This window comes from Amborella trichopoda, chromosome 9 (genome assembly GCF_054954075.1).
Source record: "Amborella trichopoda isolate Santa Cruz 75 chromosome 9, AtrichopodaSantaCruz75HAP2 v2.0, whole genome shotgun sequence".
NCBI classification, from domain to species: domain Eukaryota; kingdom Viridiplantae; phylum Streptophyta; class Magnoliopsida; order Amborellales; family Amborellaceae; genus Amborella; species Amborella trichopoda.
Window position 1 is genome coordinate 35,412,951 of NC_142344.1, and position 20,871 is coordinate 35,433,821.

Here is a 20,871-nt window from a genome sequence, read left to right on the forward strand (position 1 = left end):
TAAGAAAGTTTGGTGGCCGGTACCAATGGGAGCTTCCTCCCTAATTCACCAAGCCTTCAATTTCAGGGAAGTTGGGTGGTTGGGGCGAATGGGAGCTTTCTCCCCGATTCACTAGGTTTTAATTTTGGTCTACTGGTGGGGGCTTGCTTAAGGGCTTTCTTTCCACTTTAGGAGGTGTTGCTTTTGATAGACAGTCGAGGGCCCTTATTGGGCATGTGAGTTGTTACGCCAAGTTAGGAACCGATTGACAGTTGGGGTCCTCTTTGGGGCATGAATCCCAATCTACCGGATCCTAATCGACAACCTTACGAGTCAAACTCGAGTTCAATGCGTAAGTGGTAGTGGGAGTCATTATTAAGTCAATAGCCCATATTGTCGAGATACCGGTCTGGCTTGACAGTCAATAGCCTTTTGGAGGCAATGACTCAATTTGTTTTAATAACTTCTCTTTGTTTTTGCTTACGTATTGGTTGGGAGGGATCTTTCACAAGGTGGCTAATCGGATTTGCTATCTTGTTGATTTTTCGGAATTCAGTTGTCCTTTAAAGGTTGACTCAGGTTGTTGAAGGCTTTCTTGAGCTCTTTTTGGTTTCAGCAGTCGGGTGCCTTGTTTCCCGAGTTGTTGAGCTTTTTCATGTTGAGTTGGTTGGAGTTGCCTATCATGGCGAGCGCTACATTTAACCCATTTATTAGTCCAAATGCCCTTTGGGGATTTCACCTGAACTTGGGTGGAAGTGGTGCCACAAAGCTGTTGGTTCTCTTTCTTTATTGAGCACTTCTACCTGTAACTTCATAGTCACATCTGCTTGAAACTCATTTATTCTCTTGATGATTCTCATCTGACTTTCATTATGCCTGATTTCTCTTTTGGCATTCTTAAATGTGGCTTCATGGCCATGTCCGCTTCTATTTTTTTTCATATTTACTCATGGCGCCATTTCAGATTTTCACCACACCTGATTTTTTTTCTTGGGCTCTTTTTCTCATGACATTGTGGTCACATCCGCTTGAAACTCATTTTTACACGTGATGATCCTCATCGGACTTGTATCAAGCCAAGTTTCTCTTTTGGCATTCTTACCCATGGCTTCATGGCACGTTCGGTTCTATTTTTTTTATTTTTACTCGTGATGCCCTTTCGGGTTTTCATCACAACGGATTTTTTCTTAGGCTCGTTTGCCTGTGACTTCATGGTCATGTATACTTGAAACTCATGTTTAGTCATGATGATTCTTATAGGGCTTGCATGATGCTCAGTTTCTCTTTTTGCATTCTTACTCATGGCTTCATGGCCATGTCCACCTCTATTTTTTTTTTACTTGTGGTGCCCTTTCAAGTTTTCGCCATGCCGGATTTTTTTTTTGGGCTCTTTTAAATATGGCTTCATGCCATGTCCGCTTCTATTTTTTAATTTCTTCAATAATATGTGACAAGATGTATGATGATGGTTATGATGGATGATGGGAAGGTCCCCTTATTGGTGATGTGAATGGAAGGGTGGATTCAAGTTGGGCTTGTGGTGGTAAGTGAGTATGTTTACAAAGACTCGCTTGGGAAATGGGTATTCTTGGGTGAGACCCAGCTGGGGAATGAGGTGGTTGATTGAGAGCGCTCCTTCATGGTTTTGAATGATGCTCAGGGTGGGGTTTGAAAGAGTCGTGAGAGACAAGAGTGCTGCATCGACTGGGGGATATGAGGTGGTGAAGATACCCCGATCCTGATTGAAGAAACCATGGAGGACCAAAATACTCCATACAAACACCTCGATACTTGAACCACTCATACTCACCTTAACCCATTCATAAACTGGCTCCTACAAGCCCATAAAACACTCAGACAGTATTGACGGCACTTGAGGTGCAAAGCAAGACCAATCAGGACACAAGATCGCCAATTTGAGAGCGACTTGGAAGCAGAAGGCTCCGGTGCCATTCCCAGTGGCACCAGAGCACTTTCCAATGGCGACAATAAGGTGACACGAAGACACGATACAAAAGAGGTGAACATGCAGCAACCCGAACGGAGAGTGAAGGATGTTGGTGGTATAAGACCAAGAAGCTAGAAACACTACTTAAATATTTTCTGTTATTTGAAACTATAAGGTTTCAAATACATGAACCTTTTAAAAAAAAACCCATTATATATAAATTTCAACATAAGCTTGGCTTATACAACTTTTAAAAATAAATAAATACAACTACAATAGGTCCCGTTACATATCTAATCAATAAAAAAAATACAAAATACATCATTATTCTCAAGTACATAAATACTCTCATTTACAACTCAATATAAGTTACATGCTCAAAAATTCTCATCGTTTCCAAATCACATGATGACTTCATCCTCGACATTCATCCTCACTAAAATCCACAGCATCATAAACACATGTTTGATATTATCATGATTAGCCATTCACAACATCAACTTGCATGACACAAGGTTAACAATTCATCATAGCATAGTGTAGACTAGATGAACATTAGAGCAAACACTTTGCATACATGATATGATCAATTTCTCCATAATATTAAAAAATTATATGATTGTAATTATATTAAATAAATATGCAAATAACAATTGATATGCCATATATTGAACCCTTTGTGCTTGGGTCATAAACAAATCTTTTAAAAACATACTCTTGTCTCATAGATGAGTGTAAGAGTGGTTTTAATAGCACAAGGAGATGATTCCAAATGAGATGGTTAAAATACTTTTAAAAAAACTTAATAAGGTCCAATTAGAGAGAGAATTGCGGTAGAGATCATATTTCAAAAGGAACAAGAGAGATCCAACTCAAAAGAAGCTAACTATTAGCATACTACACATGGTCCTTCGGTCCACAAAATCTTTCTCAATGAAAAAGGGAGTACTCTAAACCAATATCTTCTAAAATAGAAATTAATTATCTGATAATGATCATAAACCAAGGATATACTCAGCAAAATTCGGATGGAATCAATCCATGGAAAACTAGACATTAAACATGAATAATCAAGGTACACGGAGCATAAAGATCATGCAAAACTAATGATGGGAAGAGATAATAACTTCTATAAATATGGATTTACAACAATCTTTTCATCATAAAAGTGTGAGAATATGAATAAGAAAATCGAATTTAAATAATACCTTGAGGGTGGTATAATTTCAACTTGACTTTGATGAAGGGGGAACACTACAATATCATTTCATGATCATGAAGGGATCAAACACAAGGTCCATAGTATCTTTAGGTCCGTTGTCCCATACTTTAATTCTAACCAAGTCCAAAATGGTGTTTACATAAAAACCATTGGTTTTGAATAAATGCATTAGTGTAATAAATGGATAAGGGCAATGGAATAATAGTAAAGAGCATAAGTCATATGGAGAAGGTAAATATGTTTATGAGACCACCAATAGAATTTGATGAAATCATATCCTTCACATGCACCTTACACTTTTCACATGGGTCATACCAATGGGACACATCTATATGTTTTGATCACATGCCATATATCCCATATGGATTATAATTTTCAAAATAAATTTTATTTTAAAATTTTCTTGGCTTCATACATGCCAAGTATGCCACATGTGCGATAATTAAGCACGTGACAAAATTGTTACTTAAGTTATAACCAAATATAATATAACATAACACAAAATAAGATAATAAGGTCCCCAATACCAAAACAGTCACCCACACCATGTCAACAATATGGTGGGACTTGGGATTGCCACGTGCCACCTTATGGCCACTCGAGTGGTACGTGGCATTCTACAAGAATGTTTTTATATGGGATTTTGTTCCAACAAATTTTAAAAATGCATTTTTAGTGATTTAAAATTCCAAAATTTTTTCAAAAAATCTCAAAAAATATTTAAAATATATTTGAACATTAATTGACTTTGACTCTATGTATCAGAGTACTCTATTGGGCTAGTACTGAATGATATTCTGCCGTATCTCAAACTGAACCAGCGGACCTATGCTCCACAATATATGGCAATGACGCATAATTGGTCACATCAAAGTTATTAAACTAGAGCTTTCTACCATCTGTTTTTTAATGGATTAAATGTGTACCCATGTGGGACATATTGCTACTCAAATACAGGGGACCTCTCAAAGCAAATGTACACTGGCTTTTCTATGTAGGGTAATATTTTAGAAGAGTTGATTCCCATGCGACTGGCGTTGCACATGTCATGAAATGATCTCGTGTCAAAATACAGGCTCATATCCCATAAGCCATAACCATTCCATACATGGTCAACTCTTAATAAACGCTCAGGTTCTATTGTACTCGATATGATTATCCAAGCTTTGGCTAACCAACACAACTATGAGGCGTCTTAATCAATATAGTTCTGCTCAGAGGTGACCCTCACAACTCCTCGCGAGATTATTCTATCAAAACACAGACTCTCAATGCCTCATATACTCGAGGTATAAGAATATGGGCTCCAATGCGCCGAGCACCTAGATTCATCTCTCTCTTATTCCTACTGAACAAATGATTATTGCCTTTAAGGTCTTAAAACCATATAGCCAACATTCTCCCATTTGAGCTTTTGAGGCCTTAACGAATCTCTCTCTCATATTATACACAATAGAATAATGTAAAGCATCCATACACATCCATAAAAGCATTACTCATATCATGCAAGAGAGTAAGTAATAACCATTATGTTAACCTCCTCAATCCCATATCATGCACATGCTAGGTACACAAACGTAAACGATTGTATGCTCCATAATCACAATCAATTAATATGGTCCAATAACACGATCAATAGTCATGTACCAATAAAAGCAAATGTAGTTAAACATATGCACTTGCAAGAGCAAATTATCATGTTCAATACATGTCACGTAAGCAACCTATGTCTTAAGTCTTTTGTCGAGCATGGCATTGGTGGATCTATGTATCATATCAATCTCATATCATACTAATGCGAAATAGACTGTACATAGACTATAAACCAAAATCTAAATTTCATTTTCGATCTACATCACGCAGATATCATAATTATTTATGAATTAAGTCACATGTTGTCTATATGTCACCATACCATGTCATACTGATGTTAATGCCTCATATAATATCTTATAGACGCTTATGCAAAAACAATCTTTTATTTCAAATACGTTCATATTTATTTTTCTTATATGCTCTCTCAATATTTATCCATGTGCTAAAAAATTCACAACATTATGTTCATATCAAGTCTCAAATAATACAGGTTTGCACTCGTACAAAAGTTCATTAAATCATATTTTATTCTTATGCATTGTTCTCAAACCTTCCGTAGTCACATACTGGTACCTTGTCCATTTAAAACTAAGGTGTGGCAGTAGAGCTTGGACTATTATGCATTTAATTCACCATCTAATATACTCAATCTCCCATTGATGTTATATTCGGATTAGATGGTTAGCATAAGTCATCATGAACCTAATCATTAGATCCAACCCCAAGATCAAAGTGGTTCATTTATCCATATCCGAGTAGTCAAACACATTATAAGTTTGAATCAGTGGTTTAAAAAATGGATCGGTGCCCCGGATTGGGCACCCCAAAAACCCATCCGGATCTGTGAATCGACGATCCGGATCAGGAGTCGATCGAATCGATCGGATTAAGCCTTAAAAAAAATCCAAAAAAATTATTAAAATTCATTATAAATATTTTTTATTAAGAATTCAATAAGAAATGGGGGTACTACATTATTAACTTTCATTTTATTTTATCAATATGAGAATATTGGGATGTTCGTTCCCTGTCGCCGAATATTTATTAAAATCTAACTAAAGACAATATAATATATTGGAATTATAATTATTGGTATGTATTTTATTATTTTATCATCTTTTTGCTATACAAATAAAAATAAATTTGAAATTTGTCTCATAATATCATCTAATTTATAAATCTAAAAATTTAACAATAAATTAAGAGAATCGGACAAATCAGCAAATTTTGTCTCAAAATATTTTTAAAAAAATCTTATGAATATTTAAAAATAGTGTTCTTGTAGTTTCTAAAAGAAATTAGAAGTGATGTATTATGTATTCTCATTACTTTGTAAAAATAGATGAATATTGTGACACTATTTTTCCGTCTGGATGTCTTTATAATTATTATTTATAATATTATACCCCTTTTACATTCACGTCAATATCATTCTTATCTATTTTAAACAAATAACTGTTGTGCTCTGATACCACTTGTTGTGAGCATGGAAGCAATAAACTCGATGGGTTAATATTTGAAAAAACAAAGTATGAGAAATAAATCATGAAACACATACAACAAGAACACAAAGATTTATGTCGTTCACCCAATAAGACTATATCCACAGGCACGGTAAATAAAAATCCACTATTCCAATGAAAGTTACATCAAAGATTTTGGAACAAACCTCGACCAAAAACCCCAAGTCGAGCAAACCCCTTTAAACCTGCTCTCCCAAACGACACCATTGCTGTTCTTTCATCTCTATTCTATAATTAGGCCACTTTCTAAGAAGAGAACAACTTTGAGAGCAAACGAGATTTTATTTCACTAAAAGGGTAAACAACCTAAAATCTCCATGAGAACCACTTCTCTACAAACCTCTCAATCTTCGGGAGTCCAAAAGAGGCACTATTACAATGTTTCCATCCAAAGGATGCTCTCTTCTCTAGGAGGATCGCATCTTATGCACAGGAGCTTCTACCTCCCCCTCTCTTTAGAGGAACCACTATTCCCATATGGTTATCCAAATTGGGCACACTCATCCCATATATATAATTATGAATCCACACAAAATAGGAAACTTCCTATTGACATAACATATATCTCAAAAGACCAACAAATATATCCATCCAAGAGTCCTAATCTTATTGCATTTCTATTTCTTTTAGGAAACTTATCAATATCAATGTCAATCCCACAAAATATGGGAATATCTCAATCCCATATAGTATGGATCAGTCGTAATCGATCCTACAAAATATAAGGTTATCTCAATCCCACAAAATATGAAAATAACTCAATCCCACAAAATATAAGAATTTCTCAATCCCATAAAATAAGAGAATTTCTTTATGTGGATGATTTTAGATAGCACCAAATCCAATAATCTCCACATTAATATAAAAATCACCTGCTCGCCATGCACACATCCATTAGATATCTTTATGAATTCTTCATTTTTTGCAAATTAAATCTTCTTCATCATTCTTGCTAAAAAATAATGATTTTCATCAAATTTTTTCACCTCAAACCTTGCGTCGAAACCTTTGTTGCCTTACCAAAAACCCTAAACCGGGCTACTTGGCTCAAAATAGCTTTGATACCACTTGTTGTGCTCTGATACTACTTGTTGTGCGTGCAGAAGCAATAAACCCGATGGGTCAATATTTGGTAAATAAAGTATGAGAAATAAAGTATGAAACACATACCATAAGAACATAAATATTTACGTGGTTCACCCCAAAAGGGCTACATCCATGAGCACGATAAATAGAAATTCACTATACCAATTAAAGTTACATCAAAGATTTTGGAACAAACCTCGACAAAAAACCCAATTTGAGCAAACCCTTTTCAACTTGCTCTCCCAAACGGTACCACTGTCAATCTCTCATCTCTATTCCATAACTAGACCACTTTTTAGAAAGAGAACAACTTTGAAAGCAAACGTGATTTTATTTTACTAAAAGGGAAAACAACCCAAAATCTCTATGGGTACCGCTTCTCTACAAAAAACAAGCCTCTCAATCTTTAGGAGTCCAAAAGAGGCACATTCACAATGTTTCTGTCCAAATGAAACTCTTTTATCTAGAAAGAAATCACATCTTATGCATAGGAGGCTCTACCTCCCTCTCTCTAGAGGAACCACCATCCCCATATGGTGACCCAAATTGGTACACAAATTCTCTACGCTTTCATCCCCTATATATAATTAGGAATTCACACAAAATAGGAAACTTTCTATTGATATAACATATATCTCAAGAGACCAACATATATATCCAACCAATAGTCCTAATCTTATTAGATTTCTATATATTTTAAGAAATTTATCAATATCAATCTCAATCCTATAAAATATGGGAATATCTCAATCCCATATAATATGTGTTAATCTTAATCGATCCCACAAAATATGAGATTATCTCAATCCCACAAAATATGGGAATATCTCAATCCCACAAAATATAAGAATTTCCCAATCCCACAAAATATGGGAATTTCTTTATGTGGGTGATTTTGGATAGCACCAAATCAAACTATCTCCACCTTGATATCAAAATCACCTACTCGCCGTACCAATATCCATTATATATCTTTATGGACTCTTCATCTTTTGCCAAATAAATTCCTTCATCATTCTTGCTACAAAATAATGTTTACTATCAAATTTCTCCACCTCGAACTTTGCATTCGAAACTTTTATTGCCTTACCAATAACCCAAAACCCGGCTCTGATACCACTTGTTGTGCACGAAAGCAATAAACTTGATGATATTATAAGAGCACAAATATTTACGTGGTTCACCCCAAAAGGGCTACATCCACTGGCACGGTAAATAGAAATCTACTATACCAATGAAAGTTACATAAAAAATTTTGGAACAAACCTCGACAAAAAACCCAAGTCGAGCAAACCCTTTTCAACCACTCTCCCTTCCTTCTCTTTACTTCTGGTAATATCGACAATAACAGATAAAGACATGAAAGCAATGAGAAACTGACTTTCTCTCTTACTGAAAAGGGGAACAACCCAAAATCTCTATGGGAATCGCTTCTCTACAAGAAACAAGTCTCTCAATCTTCGAGAGTAAAAAAAAAGCACCATCACAATGTTTCTGTCCAAAAGAAGCTCTCTTCTTTAGGAGGAAATCGCATCTTATGCACATGAGGCTCTACCTCCCTCTCTCTAGAAGAACCACTATTCCCATATGGTTATCCAAATTGGGCACACAAATTCTCTGCACTTTCATCCCGTATATATAATTACGAATCCACACAAAATAGGAAACTTTCTATTAATATAACATATATCTCAAAAGACCAACAAATATGTCCATCCAAGAGCCCTAATCTTATTGGATATTTATTTCTTTTAGGATCCTTATCAATATCAATCCCACAAATTATATGAGAATATCTCAATCTCACAAAATATGGGAAAATTTCAATCAATCCCATAAAATATGGGATTTCTTTATGCGGGTGATTTTGGAGAGCACCAAATCCAATAATCTCCACCTTGAAATCATTAACTGCTCACCATGCCAGCATCCATTAAATAGCTTTATGGATACAACATCTTTTCCCAAATAAATTCCTTCATCATTCTTGCTGAAAAGTAATGTTTGCCATTAAATTTCTCCACTTCAAAATTTGCATTCGAACCTTTATTGCCTTACCCATAACCCAAACCATGGCTCTGATACGAGTTATTGTGCTCCACTTATTGTGTGTGGAAGCAATAAACCCGATGGGTCAATATTTGACAAATAAAGTATGAAACATATACCACAAGAACACAAATATTTACGTGGTTCACCCTAAAATGGCTACATCCATGGGCACAGTAAACAGAAATCCACTATACCATTGAAAGTTACATAAAATATTTTAGAACAAACCTCGACAAAAAACACAAGTCGAGCAAACCCTTTTCAATCACTCTCCCTTGCTACTCTTTACTTCTAGCAATATCGACAATACTAGATAGATACGCAAGAGCAACGAGAAATTGACTTTCTCTCTTACTAAAAAGGGGAACAACCCAAAATGTCTATGAGAACCGCTTCTCTACAAGAAACAAATCTCTCAATCTTCGAGAGAGACACCATCACAATGTTTCTGTCCAAAGGAAGCTCTCTTCTCTAGGAGGAAATCACATCTTATGCACAAGAGGCTCTACCTCCATCTCTCTAGCGGAACCACCATTCCCATATGGTGACCCAAAATTGAGCACACAAATTCTCTACACTTTCATCCCATATATATAATTAGGAATCAAGTCGAGCAAACCTCTTTAAACCTCTTCTCCCAAACGGCACCACTGCCGATCTCTCATCTCTATTCCCTAGCTAAGTCACTTTCTAGGAAGAGAACAACTTTGAGAGAAAACGAGACTTTATCTCATTAAAAAGGGAAACAATCCAAAATCTCCATGGGAACTGCTTCTCTACAAGAGACAAGCCTCTCAATCTTTGGGAGTCTAAACGAGGCACAATCACAATGTTTTTGTCTAAAGGAAGCTCTCTTCTCTAGAAGGAAATCACATCTTATACACAGGAGGTTCTACCTCCCTCTCTCCTTAGAGGAACCATCATTCCCATATAGTGAACTATATTGGGCACACACATTTTTTGTACTTTCATCTCATATATATAGCTAGGAATCCCCACAAAATAGGAAGCTTCCTATTGATATAATATAAATCTCAAAAGACTAACAGATATATGGTCGGATGCCTCTATCTCGCCTACCCGGCTCTAGGTGATCAGGTGACACGTCATGGGTCCGGAAGACCTGAGATTGAGATGGCTCTCTCGAGAACCTTGTTCGTGGAACAAGGGCAGGTGCCTAATTAGTGAGAGAGGAATTTGATATGTGAGGCAGGGATAAACCTCACTTGGGTCCATGACTTACTTCGGTTGACTCGCATGGGCACCCTCTTAGATCATGACGGAAAGCCCCCTAGTTGCTTCAGTTGATTCAGAATCGCCTCCCTTGACCAGCAATCTCCTTGTTTTCTATACAACATTATCATGGTTAACTTGCAAGATAAATGGGTCGAAGGACCCACCCTTGTCTTAAGGTAATGCACATTCATATGGTGAAGTTAGGGTGACAAAGTGGAAGGTTCAAATAAAGGTAGAAAAGAGAATAGAATTTGATGAAGGGACGAGACTAGCATGATAGCTGGACAGTGATTGAATCGGAGTGGTAATAAGATGAGCATGGTACTCAGGACCAGCACGATGACAATATTACTCAAAACTAAGGCCAATATGATTGTCCTAATTTGGTGTGGCAACAAGACGAGCATGATACTTAAGATCAGCACAACGGCAATATTGCTCGATGGCCAGACCGCTGTGGCAGTGCTAGACTAAGCCTACCCTCAGTCAAGTGAGAAGAGAAGAGAATGAAGAAAAGGTGCGAGACTGCGATGAGATGGGTTCCCGACAGCGTTAGGCATCGCCACCCACAGCTGTGGAGTAATAGTGTCGCGGCCCTTGAACGGCGCTGGACGCTGCTGCTCACGGCTGGAGGGTGAGTAGTGAACTACAGATGACACTTGGCATCACCATTGGCAACACGAGAAGGCAGCACATCCCTTTGCGGGAGGCGATGGCATTTTGTGAAGCGCGGGGCGATAGCCTCTTGTGAAGCGTGCGACGATATTTTCTTATGCAGCACATGGCGATGGACGTGGGACGCAAGAGAAACCTGCAGAAGGCGATAGGCACCGAGCGTACGAAAGGAAGCTTGTGGACAACAATAGACATCGAGCACATGAAGGAAGCTCGCGGACGGCGATAGGCATCGCCGCGACCCTTCTCGGGCGGTGATAGGCATCGCCGTCTGCGATAAGCAGATGGTGCGAGAGAAGCCTGCAGACGGCAATAGGTATTGCCACAACCCTTCGTGGGCGACGATAGGCATCGTCGTCTGCGATAGGGGTGCAACATGGTGAGACCCCTGCAGGCGTCAATCGGCATCGCCATCTGCACTCATCGCTGAGAGACAGAGACGAACGAAGAGAGGGAGAAAAAAGCTCGGCATGACGCCACCATCGCCATGCACGATCTGTGAAACCACAGGAGAAGACAAAGAAAGAAAGAAAGAGGCATGCGCGACATTGCCACTGCCGCACATAGCCTCTGAGAAAAGCTCAGACGAAGAAGAAGAAAGAAGAGAGAAGAAGAGAGGAAAAAAGAGAAGAGAGAGAAAAAGATTTACCTTAACCGTCCCAAAATTTTCTCTCTCCTTTCTCTCTCTCTCAAGTCGTGACCCAACAATGAGAAAATATGGAGATTTTATTAAGCAAAAGTTTGGTCCTGTGTACAATGGGAGTACGTGATATATGTAGAGTTTTGCTTATACATGGGTGGATTGATCAAAATTAAACTTAATTGATGAAAATTAATATTTAACTGAATTAAATAAAATAGGAAAATATGGTGCAAAATGACTGATTTGCCCCTTCTTTAAAATTGTGGAAATTTCATAACAGTTCCTGCTGTTGCCCTAAAACGTGTATGATCTTTCATGGATGATCTGAGGTTGCTCTGGTGTCCGTTTATCCAAAGATAATTATTTTCTTGTAGGACTCGGCATGATGATCGATTTGATAACAACTTCGAGGCATGGATCTTGTTTTTAAGCCACGATCATGTGACTTGAAATTTAGATGAATCTTTCACGCTTCGGATATATGGTGTGCTCATTCCTTGATGTTTTTTCATGATTTTTTAGCTGGATCATGCTAAGTATGCCATCATGGTCGCGTGGCAACAAATGCAGCTCGATTTTGTGTCAAGACGAAGATTTCACAACTTTTGAGTTTTGGCTAGAATCTAGAATTCTGTGCGCAATCTGACCGTTTATCATGTGTGGAGTTCAGACCATTGATAGCCATGGACCTTATGCATGTGATGTAACTGGTTTCCCATCGATTTCACGAGCGCTGTGATTTGGCTGCTCGAGCTGGGCGTGTCACTGCTGATTTTTCTACAACTTCTTTCACGGATGGGCAACTTCTCTCTAGCTTTTCTTCACGCTTGGGTGTCACCACGGGGAGTGCCACATAATCAAAACGCTCGTCTTGACGACACAAATATGGGCACAAAATTTGGACATGATTTGACCTTGAACGAGTGAGATATGAGCGTCGCAAGTCACTATTTGTGACTACCCCTTTAATGGTGATTACTTGCAGGGTGGCTGTACAGGAATAGTGTCTGGCTCCTCTAATTTTGATCTTTTACCCCTAACGTCTTCTTGGAGTGTTCGTTTAAACTGAAATTTGACCCCTGGGGGTTTTCACCCGTGATAGATCCAATGATGGTGGTCTCATAACTCTTTGAAGCATCAAAAGTAGGGTTCTAGTTATATGGGTTCATTTCAGGGTGCTAGAGGTTGATTCTGCCGTAAGTGTTTCTCAGTCTTCACTGCCTTAGACATGTCGGAATGCGACGAAACTTGGCATAAGACTTTTTGGAGTCTTTATGAAGGTTTTACCTAGTTCTAGGGTCATTTTGAGACTATTGAAATTTCCACTGTTTGTTATTGACCGGCTTCTCTTTTGTATTTCGCATCGAGACCCATGGTGCTGAAAAATATCTTCAAACAGCATGCCCCACCGAATTTTGTGCTTCAAGAGAAGCGAGAAGGACAACATTCGAAAAATTTGCTCTGGCTTTATTTCTTTTTTCTTCTTAGCCATAGGACCACGTGAACGCTGAGGAGATCCACGTAATGTTGTAACTACGATGCTCAGACGTTTGGATGCAATGTACAGGTCCATCCGTGGAGACTTTAGGGGGAAAAGAGACTTTTGAGGGATCTATCGAAGTCCTCACCCTCAAGGGACTATTTGAGATTCTGACCGCTGAGGCTTTTGTGTGGACCTCATTGGCCAGAATCAGGCCTATCTGACGGCCAAGTGTTATGAGCCTTTGGTCGGCATTGTTTGTTGCTACACCAGGTTTGCTTTTGAAAATCAGGGTACCTCTGTGGGCTCCATCCTGCGGGGTCCAGTTGGGGGCTTTTTGGTTGGCCTGTCCCAAAGGTCTGGGCCTGTCAGCTAGGGGGGATTTTGGCGAGGCGGCCTCATGGTGGGGCATCACCCTGAAGTCTCTAGCAGGTTCTTCCCTAGCTTTGTCATTTTCTTACCTTTGTGAGCTTCTTTAGCATTTTGAGGGATTTATTGTTCATTGCCCTCACCCTTAGGGACTCGTTTTTGTTTTTGAGGGATTTATTGTTCATCGCTCGCACTCTCAGGGACTCGTTTTGTTTTTGGTGTTGAAGTGTGGGAGATCTTATGAGAGTCTCACTCCCGGGTGACCCATTTTGTGTTGTGATTGGGTGCTGATAGTCGAGGATTTTGTGTGGACCTCATTAACCAGAATTACGCCTGTTTGGCAATTGGGTGCCGGCAGAGACTGTGAAACTGCGTCAACCTGCTTTTTGTTGGTCCAAGCGCCCTTTGCGGGTTTTCACCTGGACTGGGGAAATGGCGCCGTTAGGACGGTTTTCACCAACCTCATTTATTTTTGGGCTCTTTTACCCATGACCTTGCGGTCATCTCTACCATTTTCATCCGTTTTTGCTCACGGTGCCCTTTTTAGGGTTTTCACCATGCCTGAGTTTTTGTTTTTACGGAACTCTTTTACTCATGGTTTCGTGACCATACCTGTCCGTCATTTTTACTCATGGCGCTCCCTTGTCCAGGTATACACCATGCCCATTATTTTTTCTTTTCTTTTTTTTGTGAAGGTGTGTTTAAGGTCATGCCTTCAAGACCTGTGCGAAGCCTTTTATTGTCATGCGACCGGGACTTGCAATATAGTTTAGGGTCATATAGCTGGACCATAATGGTGATGAATGACAGTCTGTGGAGGCCATGGAGTGAGTATGGTTGTGGTTTTGACTCACTCTGGGGAGATGGCATGAAGTTACCGATGAAAGATGGATGATGTATGTATGGTGGGTGAATAGTAGTGACCCACTAGCTGACGGCGCGTATGGAAGGTGGAATGGTTCACCGTTTTGTGAGCATGGGTGAAACTCACTAGGGAATGATGGATGGTAGTAATGAAGTGAATAGACTCACTCGGGGAAGCAATGAAGGTGGTGCACACACACGAATGGGTCAGTTAGGGAAGGCGTGCAGGAAGATGCACGTAAAAGGCGTGTGCGCATGTGTGGGGGTGTATTTAAGGTCATGCCTCCTGGGCCTAAGCAAAGCAGTTTATCGTCATGCGGCCAGGGCGTGCACTATGGTTTAAGGTCATATAGCTTGGACCATGGTTATGTCATTTAAAGTCATGCAACGAGGACTGTGAAGTTTAAGGTTGTGCAACTAGACCTCCACTACAGTTTAAGGTCATATAGTTTGGACCATGCAGTTTAGGGTCGTGCAACTAGACTGCTTTAGGTGGGTTGCCATGTAGGTGAAGTTCCATGGGGAATAGGTCCATGGATAGAAATTTGACTCCCTTGGGGAGAAAAATGGTTAAAACCAGCAGGAGGTTTAGATAGAGAAGCAGACTTCACTAAGGATTAGGGGACAAGTATAGCTTTCTAAAGTGAAAGATGGAACTCCATAGCTCATGGGAAAGTAACCCAACTCCTGGGGATAGGAAGGCTTGGTGCGCGACTAACCCGAGGGGATTGAAGGCGTAAGCATGACGTCTCAGGGATAATGAGCAATAATATGCATGTAACTCCGCTAAGAATGACAAGTTGAAGCACAGGTTCAACCCTACTGGGGATTGGAGAGATAAGAATCACCCTAACTCCACTGGGGATGATGGGCCGTTATACGGATGTGGCTTCTACTGGGGATGAGGGAGGTGCGTCCATTTCACATATTAAAGTCATGCACATGGACTATTTGTCGCATCGTTTTAACGTCTTACGACAAGGACGTGCGTTACAGTTTTAAGGTCTTGTCACTTGGACCATGGCTATGCAGTTTAAAGTCCTGCAACTAAGACCATGCAGTTTAAGGTCATGTAACTAGACCTCCGCTGCAGTTTAAGGTCATATAGTTTGGACCATAGTGCTAAGCCTTTTAACATCATGCAGTCAGGATGTGCACTACAGTTTAAGGTCAACAGCTGGACCGTGGTTATGAAGTTTAGAGTCGTGCAATGAGGACTGTGCAGTTTAAGGTCGTATGACTAGACCTCTGTTATAATTTAAGGTCATATAGTTTGGATCATGCAGTTTAGGGTCGTGCACCTAGACCATTGTGGTGGCAAGGGAATGTGACTCCACGGGAATAGAGCCGTAGCTCGAGACTTGATTACCTGAGAAGTGAGAACTGTGGTGCAAGGAATGAACTCCCTGGGGGTGGAAAGTGGTGGCTTGCTTATGGGGATGATAGGTCATGATCTGGGGAAAGTGGGAAAAATTCACAGTCGATAGTGCTGTAGCATGCGCACAACGCTAGCATAGGAAATGTAAATGGTGTGGTGCACGGCATTTAAGCCTTTTGTGAGACGCGCGACGATAACATTTTGTGAAGCGCGTGGTATTAGCTTCTTGGCGAAGCGCACAGTGATAGCCCCTTGATGAAGTGCACGACGATAGCCCTTTGTGAAGCGCGCGACGATAGCTTTTGGTGAAGCGCGCAGCAATAGCTTATGGTGAAGCGCACTGCAATAACCTCTGTGTGAAGCGCGCAGCGATAAGGTCCAACGATAGCAACAGATGGCAGTAGGTTCATGAGGCACAGGTGGCAGTGACTCACATTCGGGCCTCGGGCTCGACCCCCCCCAGCCTGGACCTATCGCCACCTAGAAGCAAGGATTAGAGCGTCATTTCAAACTTGTGGGGGGCACTTTGTGGCACTGCTGAGTATAAAAGGGGAAAAACACCATTTTACTGTTTTACTGAAAGGTAAAACAGTGAAGAAGGTTTTTAGAGAGAGAGAGATGCAGCTTCTGTCAAGAGACTTCTGGCAAGTGTTTCCCAGCCAAAACGCGCAGTATACAAGCCTTCAGGAGATTTTCGACTAACTTGAGCAAGTCGCGAACCTTCAACGTGCCTACGGTCGTTTTTTAAGAGTGTTAAGACCTTCTGAGCAGGGAACATGGAGCTTCTCAGGGCTTCACCAAGACTTTGGCAAGACTGCAAGAGTCGAAGTGGTACTTTGTCAGAATTCCAGTGATCTTCCGGTCATTTTGTGGTTGTCGGGAAGGTTGCAGAGAGGCCAAGAGATCCTAATGGCCTTCTGGTTATCAGGAGAGAAGAAGGAGAAGTAGTAGTGGCTCTATTTGAAACTCTGCGATTTTTTCGGCAAATAGAGGAGTGCGAAGAAGGGAGAAGGGAAACCCGCAGGGTCACAGTGGATGTTCTGCAGGAATTCTGATGGCTTTCTGTTAGCTTCGGTCATCGGTGGAAGAGAGGGAATAGACAAGGAAGGGTTCCACGACGAGTAGGAGTGAGTTCCCAGCGAGGAGAGGAAACGCCAATAGGGGAAAGAACAGGGACAGACGGGGGTTCCCAGCGGACAGAGAAGTGTCTTCGGTGAAACCCTAAGGATTGCGGGGGAGGAGAAAGGTCATGAGAAGGTTGACCGTCACCAAGGGCAATAGTTGGGGAAACCGAAGAGGCGTGAAGGTTAATCCCTCCTAAGAATTGGGGACGGTAGGAACCAGATTGAGTGCATTGATGACCGTGGACGGCGATGTCTCGTGGGGGCCAAGAGTGATGGAAAGTGAGGACGTCCAGTCACTGTGGTATGTTGGAGGCCAAGTTCTCCAGCACAGTAGTGAAGTCCATGGTGTTTTGGAGGAAGGGAATCCATCATGGGCCAGCTCCTTGCCCGGGAAGTCCGCTTTGTATGTCTAATAGACTCCATCAAAGTATTTCTTCCCTCTCTTGGAAACCAGTTGTACTTTGTCAGATGAATTGAAGTTGACTCGAAAATTGTTGGTCCTCCTTGGAAACAAGACTAACACTTCTGCATGAACACCCTTTTTTTTCTCTAAAGCAAGGGCAACTGTTGATACTATATCTGTAACCTCCTTGATAATGGGTTTTTGCAATAAAAGAAATGAATTTCTTTTGAGTTGGGTTGCTATTTTTCTTTTCTATTTCTTTCTTTTTTGCAGCATGCACTGCATTTTGAGAGAACATCAGGGATAATACTTCTTTAGGTGTCACCCATTGATAGGGGGCATTACCTCTTCTCCATCAAAGTTTTCCAGTATATAAGCCCCGTTTGGTGTGACCTTTTTTATTATGAAGCGACCTTCCCACTTAGGTTCGAACTTTCCTTTGCGGTATCCATGCATGACAATCGGTCTCTTTAATGCTAAGACTAGATCCCCACGAGCGAATGAGCGAACCTTGATAGATTTGTCAAAGGCTCTCTTCATTCCCCTCTAATTGAGCTCGAGGTTTTGCTGGGCCTCTTGCCTCTTTTCATCAAGAGCATCCAACTCCTGATAACGGAGCTTGACCCTCTCATCTTCAGTCAGTCCCTGATGTGTAGCGACACAGAGAGAGGGTATTTGAACCTCGAGGGATAAAACTTCCTCACCTCCATAAACCAGGGAATAAGGAGTGGAGTTTATAGCATTCCGGGTGGTGGTGCGATAGGCCCACAGAGCTTCAGGCAGCCTCTCATGCCAATTCTTCTTTGACTTCAAGACCGACTTTCGGAGCACCCCGTACAGGATTTTATTGAATGCCTCAGCTAAACCATTAGCTCGAGGATGGTACATGGTCTAGTACCTCCACTCAAAATTGAACTGGTTAACTAAGCAATCGACGTGATGGCTTCTGAATTAAGGGCCATTATCAAAGATTATTCGGTCTGGAACCCCGAACCGGTATATGATGTGGTGACGCACGAAGTTGACCACAGTGGCCCCTGGAACCTGCTTGAGCGGGACCACTTCAACCCACTTGGAGAAGTAATCCGTCACTGCTAGATGAAGACATGACCCGAGGTAAAAAGATGGGTCCTACAATATCCATACCCCACTGGAAAAAGGGCCATGATGTCACTATAGGATGGAGAGGCTTTGGGGGCTGATGAATGAGGCTTGAGTGCATTTGGCATACCTGGCATCTTTTAGCGTAGTTTTGGGCGTCAGCCACCATTGAAGGCCAATAATAGCCAAGTCTGCGTATGCGTTTATAGAGCTTAGGGCCGGACTGTTGCAGCTTGCAGATACCTGATTGCACTTCTTCCAGTACTTTAGTGGCTTCTTGTGTATTGACACATTTGAGGAGAATTCCATCAAATGATCAACGAAAGAGAACATCCCCATCGAGAATGGTGTACTTGGTAGACATCCGTCGTATACCATTGCATTTCGCCCGATCCTTAAGCAACCTTCCGTGCTTTATGAAGTTCATGATAGGTTCCCTCCAGTCTTCCACTTGTTCTACCCCTGCACATATTGGGTTGAAGAATCCAGGCTCCTACTTCTCAGCCTTGGATTCTTTACCTTGGGACATTTCCTGCTCTGCCTTAATAACATCCTTGGCTGCAAGGAGTGCTCCGAATGGATAAGGCGGGCATTCGGGGAAGACATATATCTCCTCATCTGCATCAACTTCAGTTCTCAAGTCGACATGTCTCCATTCTGCTACCCAAACAGGTGTGGGCCCTGATGAAGACAATTGAATGGTAGCGCCAAGCTTTGAGAGTGCATCGGCCTGCGGGTTTAGCCTTCTAGGGATATGACTTAGGGAGAAATTGTCAAACTGGGCCATATAAGATTTGGCCGTGTCGTGATAAGGCTTGAGAGTATCCTTTCTTACGTTATAAATCCCTTTAAACTGCCAGATGACTAGCTCAAAGTCACCGAATATGTTCAGTTGCTCTAGGTTTAGCTCTTGGGTGATTTCCAATCCAATTATGAGGGCTTGATATTTAGCTTAATTATGAGAAGATGCCTCTACAAGTGAGAAGGATAGAGGAATCATTCCACCATCGGGAGGTCACTTTATAGGGGGGATCCTGAAGGGACTGGGTGAGCCACAAGAAAGTCTGTTAAGGCTTGACCTTTGACAGCCCTCTGTGGTACATACGTGATGTCGAACTCCATTAGCAATAATGCCTACATGGCCAAGCATCCTAACATGCATGGCCGGGTCATAAGGAACTTGACCGGGTCCTCCTTTGAGATTAGCTTGACCTCATGACCCAACCAGTAATGTTAGAGCTTCTGTACTGCAAAGATCAAGGCTAGGCACATCTTTTCGATGGGAGGGTAATTCTTCTCGGCTCCCTGCATCCTGCGGCTGAGATAATAGAGCGTTGTTTCTTTTCCCCCATCATTGTTCTGTGCGAGGAGTGCCCTGAGTGACTCATCAAGAGTAGTCACATATACGATGTGAGGCCTTCCTAATATCGGCGTAGAGAGTACTGGATGATTCAACAAGTACTGCCTGATATCGTCAAATGCAGCTTGGCATGCCTCATCCCATATAAAGGGAGTGTCCTTCTTTGGAGGTATGAAAAGGGCCTGCATCGTCTCGAGAGGTTCGAGATGAACCTTCGAATGTAGGCTAGCTGCCCATGGAGAGATCGAAGGTCACACAGGGTTGTAGGAGATGGCATGTCCTAAATCTCCTTGATTTTGACTGGCGATTTCCAGCCCACGATAACTCACGATGAACCCTAAAAAATTTCCTGCGCGTACGCCGAAGGCGCATTTCAAGGGGTTCATCTTGAGTTAGTGATGCTGCAGCCGCTCAAATACCTTTTTAAGGTCCTCCATGTGAGCGTCTTTTGCTTCAGACTTTATCACTAAGTCATCCACATAGCACTCAACCTCCTTGTGCATCATGTCCTTGAATATGGTTGTCATGGATCGCTGGTATGTGGCGCCGGCATTCCTCAACCCAAAAGACATCATAGTGTTTCAAAAGACACCCTTTGGGGTTAAGAATGCAGTGGCCTCTTCATCCTCTGGTGCCATCTTGATATGATTATAACCAGAATATCCATCCATGAAGGAGAAGATCTGGCAATGAGCCATGGAATCGACAAGCATCTCAGTGAACGGTAGGGGGAAGTCGTCTAGGCAGTGTTCAGGTTGCGAAAGTCAATACATACACTGATTTGGCCATTTTTCTTCTTGACTGGGACGATATTTGCCAGCCATCTGGGGTA